We start from the raw sequence: 6,068 nt of genomic DNA, 5'->3' as shown, positions 1-6,068 counted from the left end.
ATAAAGGTAGCTACTTTGGGCTCCTGGAGCTCAATGATGTCCAGATCTATAGTTCACTACCCTAAGGGAGCTCCAATCTCGAGTTTGGACCTTGAAATGTCCCAAAAGTGGCAAAACAAGCATATATGAAGATCTACTAGGAAAATGAACAAGGTAGAGGCTTTATTACCAGATGAAGTAGTAAATGGAAGCTACCTTCTGGATCTCCTTCTTCTCCTTTGCACCTTCTCTCTTTCCTTCTCTTCTACACTTCCAAGAATACACCAAATCACTCAAAATCAAGAAGGAATCACTGAAACTCACCAATGGGGGGGCTAGGGTTTTGAGGGGGAACGTTCTAGAGGTGCTGGAGGCTGGGATGGGGGCTATAATGACGTTTAAATAGGGTACAAACCCTAAGAATTAGGGTCTCATCCAGACTGGCAGACTCGCCGAGTCGGGAATGGACTCGTCGAGTCGCCCCGCTAAGTCCACGTGCAATCCCGCTTCTACTCGACGATTCGGGGCTACTGACTCGTCGAGTAACCCTTAAGAAAGGAAATTTAATATTTAAATTACATACCAGGAATGGGGCGTTACAATCCTTGCTTCTTCTTCAGGCTCATTTCTTCTTTTCTCACTAAAACAACACACAAACACTCTTAAATGGCTTCTAGAACAGAAAGGCACACAAAGGGAGCTAGGGTTTTCGTGGTGGCTGGGTAAGAGTGAAGGGAGGCTGAACCAACAGGGGTTATGTTCTTTATATTGGGAGCAAACTCTAATTTTAGGGTTTAAGGATCTGCACACGTACGCTGGGCGTACATGCATGGCTTCCGCGTTTCCTTTTCCTAAGTACGCTGAGCGTACATAGCAATGTACGTCCCGCGTACGAGGTTCCTCAGCCCACTCTTAAGGGCCCAAAGTCAAAGCCCAACCAAAACAACCCATAAATTAATTAAGGCAAATACTCATAATACCTGGAAAAATCCCGGATCTTACACCATTCCAGCAAAATCGATATCCTCGAACCGTTATTCTGCTCCATCTGCGTAACTAATTACGGGGTACCTCATAAAAATTCCAGTAAAATGAAGATTGATCCTCATATAAACGGCCATATTTGAGATTTTTTAGAGGAAAAGTAAGAAAAAATGGGAAGAAGACAGTGACGGGGGAATACGTTCTTTAGAAAAGGTTATGTAGAGCAAGCTCAATTATTGATAAGGTATGTGGCAACGGTGGTGGCTTAGGTGGCATAAATTTAATTGATGTGTGCCTTACTACCTTGTGACTAGGATGGGGTTAACCGGCTCATCCCTTCACTTTCGACATAATGGCTTTAAAATTAGGTAAAATAACAATGTGTACCCCTTAAACGCAAAAAAAACCAAAAACAAACAAAACAAAACAAAACAAATGGTATAACATAGTTGGGATATAATGACATTTACCATTTTTATTAAACCATTAAGATGGTGTTTGTTTTTTTTTTGGATTTTTTTTAGTATATATATATATATATATATATATATATTGAAGAAAAGACATTTACATTACTGTGATCTTGCAAATTGTTTGTCTTTTAATAGATTACATGTCAAAACATTTATACATCATTTTCTCTAAAAAGACATAGATCAAAGTCTCTGGAGAGAACCACATACACCTTCTAGACGATAAATAAATATTACTATATTACCTCTTTGAATCGGGTCAAACAGTATTCAATCATCTGTGTATTTTCTTGGTACTTTGATTTGACCATGAGAACACGAAAATAGAATATAAAGGTTACAATTATGAAAAATAAAAAGAAATAAAGCATCAAAGTAGCTTACCAGGCTTTCCTTCAAACAAAATAGGACTTTCGGTAGGCTCAACTCCATAAAAGCTGATGCCAAAAATAAATTAATCAATTAACAGTGCTAATGTTGAACTTATCAAATTAGTTCTAAAGAGGTAAACACAAACCTTTATGTTAGGGTTTTGCTCTTTAAGATACTTCCTTGCACCTGTTATGGTACCTCCAGTGCCAATTCCAGAAACAAAAGCATCACTTTTACCATCTGAACCTTTCCAAAGTTTGGGTCAAGTTGTTTCATAATGGATCTAGAACATACAATAAGCAATTAGGGTGCGTTTAGTTACGGAAAAATGGGCCGTTTTCCGGAAAAAATTTCCAAGAAAAATGAGAATTTTGAAAACGCGTTTAGTTCGTCTATTTTTCTAAATTTTTCACGGAAAATGAAAATTTTCCGTTTTCTAAAATTACAAAGAAGTTGGAAATTTTTGGAAAACTGATAATCATTGTTTTCCACATTTTTCTAATTCTAAATTTTTTCTAAAATATAAACACACACCCACTCCCACCCCATCCACCTCTACCTACCCACACCTTAACACCCCCCACCCACACACACACACACATACATACCCACCCCCACACACACCCACCCGCACACACCAACCCACAAACACACACACACACATATACATACCCACCCACACACACACACACCAACCCACAAACACACACACACACATACATACCCACCCCCACACACACACCCACCCACAAACACACACACACATATACTCACCCACACACACACCCACCCACAAACACACACCCACACACACACACAAACCCACACCTACCCCCACAAACACACACATACACACACACAAACACACACTCGCACACCCACCCACCCAACACCACCACCACAATCACCAACCTACCATCACCATCACCACCACCATCACCACTAACTCGTCACTAGCACCACCACCACCGCTGCCGCCGCCATCACCACCACTGACACAATTGCCGCCGCCACCACCATCGCCTGTCATCACCACCACCGCCGCCGACCCGCTACCGTCACCGCCCCCACCCACACCCTACCACCGCTACCGTTTTCTAAAAATGAAAACCGATAGAAAAATACACATCTAAACACGTTTTCAAATTTTCTAAAACTGAAAATGAAAAATGAATAAGTTTAACTAAACGCGTTTTCTAAATTTTTCAATGAAAAAATGAAAACGAAAAACGAAAATCGAAAAGGGAAAACAAAAAACGGAAAATGAAAATTGTTTTTCCGTAACTAAACGCAACCTTAGATTTTTTAAAATATATAGAAAAACAAAAGTAGTTAAAGAAAGCTACATTTGGATTTGCAGGATTCTCAAACTGTTAAAGAATGTATGCATTTGGTTTTTTAGCCAATATCTCCTCGGCCTTCTGCATAACACCTTTCATTCCTTTAGTAGGATCTGTAAGAACCAACTCAGCACCAACAACACAGAGAATAATTCGTCTTTGCATACTCATGGATGCACGCATGGTGATGATCAACCTATAACCCTTTGCTGCAGCCATGAAAGCTAGTCCAATGCCAGTTTTACCACTTGTTGGTTCAATGAGAACACTCTTTAGAAAGAAAACAAAAACTGCGTGTCAGATATATGGAAAATTTTGAAAATACAAAATGATCTTCAAGGACATATCAACTATGTTAGCAAACATGTCCATGGGTTATGAGCCCTTTGCCTCTGCATCTGAGATCATGATGTAACCAATCTTGTGCTCCACAAGTAAACACAACAGAACAAAATCAGATCCATACACATATAATCATAATCATAATACAATCAAAAAACATATCACCCGTCAGATTCAATAGGTTAGTTGATAATTGTTGTAGTGTTGATTAATTTAAACCTCGTAAGACATAGTATGTATAACCAATTCAGAAAGTAATCAACTACTAGAAACATGTAGATTTGAAAATGAAAGTTTTCTACTCTAATGAAATAAGTACCTGTCTTTAACACCAGAGCAGGGTTCCATCATTTTCAATTTGGTTGCAATACGTCCAACACAACCTTCCACAACATTGTTGAGATAAACGAATGGTGTGTTTCCAATCAACTGCAGGTATAAACAAAGATCTGTTTGTTAATACCTTAGGAAAAATAGCTGACATACGATCCAAAAACTTACGTCTGTAATATCCATAAACTGCAGTTCCTCCAAAAGACACAATATTTATAACCATGAGAGAGAGAGAGAGAGATGGTACAATGTGTTTGAGATATATGCAGGCTATTCTGAATTTGCTACGGAGAGCGGAGGCAAACATAGGGAGAAGTTTAAGAGAGAATCTTGAGTCTCTTTTTCTAGACCCTCGCTTCGTTCATTGCCTTCATCTACTGTCAGTGGTGAATCTAGAACAAAAAATCACGTGGTTCCTAAATTAAGTGACGCCAATAAAAAAAACCAACAACACGTTTGGGGTCGGGTCGGCTCATGTACCTTAAAAGAACTGAACCAGTTCAATCGGCTCATGTACCTTGTGCCACCAATTAAAAATTCTAAAAAATCGATTGAAATATAACTGAAAAATACGTACAGTTTAACGAAAAACTAGTTGATTATTAGTCCATTGATAAAGCGGCGAACGGAGAGTGAAAGTCTTTGGCATGTGGGCTTTCATTTTATTAGAACAACTTATTTATTTATTAATATTTTGAGAGTGCCGACTAAGAGTGGTTAACTTTTTGTTATCAATCTCATAATTTAAAATAACAAATTGCCCCTAATAAATTATATTTTTCTCTTTTTAAAATGGTTTTTAAGAAATTTAAAAAAAAAAAAAAAAACAAACGCAAGGTAGGTCTTCTATTTTTTTCTAAGGTAGGTCCTAATTTTTCTACTATATACATTGTAAATAAAATTGAAAACTTAGTTAGGTCCTAGGACCTACCTAAGCATATGGTGGATACACCCCTGTCTACTGTTGACGTTTCTGATATGAAACCTGCGTTCACTACCTTCATCTACGGATGCGTAATATATATATATATATATATATATATATATATATATATATATATATATATATATATATATATATATATATTTCTTAAGTCTCCAATGGCAGGAGAAATTTCACCACCTTGACCGTACACAAATGTGTATTCCTAAATTCATGATTAAGCGATACGTACATAGATGCGAAAAATACATACATATATGTGTATTCCTAAACTCGATCAAGGATTAAGCAACATTGAGACACCTTGAACGTAAAAGCGAAACTTACTGATGACGGCAACAATCGGTGGTGGTGGTGGTGGTGGTGGTATCGGCATCGGTGGCCATGGCAATGACAGGGAACGTATATATTGAACAATTTTAATTTACGGCTAACTATTGGGGGTAATAAGAAGTTAGTCTTATAAATAAATAAACACATATGAAAAATAAACGTGTTATTTTCATTTTGTGTCGTATCTAGTACGTGTGTTTTAGTGACCGTATTCTACTACCCTGTATTGTATTTCAATTTTTCTAGTAGTGGGGTTTTGGTCTAATGGCAACATAACTAGTTTCGAAAATTACCAATTGATCCATGGACATATAATTCCTAATTATGTTAATTAAAATTGATCTATTTAGGTGTTATTAGTATTTTTGAAATAATTATTGTTACAACAAAATATTCAAATTGATTTAAATTCCTTCGTTTTACTATTTAGCTTTTATTTCATCCCTTTCTAATTTATTAATTCGCATAAACGAACATTACAAAATTTATTTACTCTTTTAATTAATTAATTTATTATGTCGCCTATCTTTCTAATCGTATATTACCATTTTCATTTGATAAACCTTATAAAAATAATTGTAACGCCCCGATTCCCGAGTATCAATTTATGGTTATAAATTCTCATGATTTCAAGGTCTACTCGACGAGTTGGTGGCCTGACTCGCCGAGTAGCAGCGGGTTGGTCCGCGAGTTTAAGTGACCTACTCGCCGAGTCCAAGAAGGGACTCGACGAGTAGGAGCTGGAGGATGAAACCCTAGTTTCGGGGTTTTGCACCCTATTTAAAGGCCCTTAACTTTCCTCCTCAACCTCCCTTGTCACCTTCATGTTCAGAGAAACCCTAATAGCTAGCTAGTCTCCATTCTTGAGTGTGGGAGACCAAAAGAGAGTGTTTTGGAGCATTTCTTGAAGAGTTAAGAGCTTGGAACAAGGAAGAGCTTGGAACAAGGAAGAGCTTGTAGATCCAGCCT

The 6,068-nt window shown here is 37.5% G+C and overlaps 1 pseudogene; it reads right to left on the bottom strand.

The window, feature by feature from the left end:
* Positions 1 to 1,293: 1,293 nt before the first annotated feature.
* Positions 1,294 to 5,142, bottom strand: LOC145164520 (putative inactive cysteine synthase 2; annotated as a pseudogene).
* Positions 5,143 to 6,068: the final 926 nt, after the last annotated feature.

The sequence above is a fragment of the Lactuca virosa genome, chromosome 3 (genome assembly GCF_052849685.1).
Source record: "Lactuca virosa cultivar CGN04683 chromosome 3, Lactuca_virosa_CGN04683_v6, whole genome shotgun sequence".
NCBI classification, from domain to species: Eukaryota; Viridiplantae; Streptophyta; class Magnoliopsida; order Asterales; family Asteraceae; genus Lactuca; species Lactuca virosa.
This window is presented reverse-complemented; position numbering and strand designations above follow the sequence as displayed.